A 992-nucleotide genomic window follows, 5' to 3' on the forward strand; every position below is an offset into this window, starting at 1 on the left:
TTTCAGCATCTTAGATATCTAATCATCACCTAATGGTGCATCATCACTGCCATTCTACATCTGCCCCGTTCTCTATCAACAGCTTTGCAATGGCCTCATGTCCTTCACTTGATGCTGCCTGGAGTGCATTTCCATACTCTCCACCCTGTGCATTTACATCTGCCCCCTTCTCTATTAGCAGCTTTACAATGGCCTCATGGCCTCTCCTGGATGCTGCCTGGAGTGCATTTCCATACTCTCCTCCCTGTGCATTTACATCTGCCCCCTTCTCCATCAACAGCTTTGCAATGGCCTCATGTCCTTCACTTGATGCTACCTGGAGTGCATTTCCATACTGTCCACCCTGTGCATTTACATCTGCCCCCTTCTCTATTAGCAGCTTTGCAATGGCCTCATAGCCTTTACTGGATGCTGCCTGGAGTGCATTTCCATACTGTCCTCCCTGTACATTCACATCTGCCCCCTTCTCTATCAACAGCTTTGCAATGGCCTCATAGCCTTCACTTGATGCTGCCTGGAGTGCATTTCCATACTGTCCTCCCTGTGCATTTACATCTGCCCCCTTCTCTATCAACAGCTTTGCAATGGCCTCATAGCCTTTACTTGATGCTGCCTGGAGTGCATTTCCATACTCTCCTCCCTGTGCATTTACATCTGCCCCCTTCTCTATCAACAGCTTTGCAATGGCCTCATAGCCATTACTGGATGCTGCCTGGAGTGCATTTCCATACTGTCCTCCCTGTGCATTCACATCTGCCCCCTTCTCTATCAACAGCTTTGCAATGGCCTCATAGCCTTTGGTTGATGCTGCCTGGAGTGCATTTCTATATTGTCCTCCCTGTGCATTCACATCTGCCCCCTTCTCTATCAACAGCCTTGCAATGGCATCATGGCCTCCATTTAATGCTGCCTGGAGTGCATTTTCATAATATCCTCCCTGTGCATTTACATCTGCCCCCTTCTTTATCAACAGCTTTGCAAGGGCCTTATGT

Source organism: Laccaria bicolor, genomic scaffold, assembly GCF_000143565.1.
Source record: "Laccaria bicolor S238N-H82 LACBIscaffold_20 genomic scaffold, whole genome shotgun sequence".
Classification (NCBI taxonomy): domain Eukaryota; kingdom Fungi; phylum Basidiomycota; class Agaricomycetes; order Agaricales; family Hydnangiaceae; genus Laccaria; species Laccaria bicolor.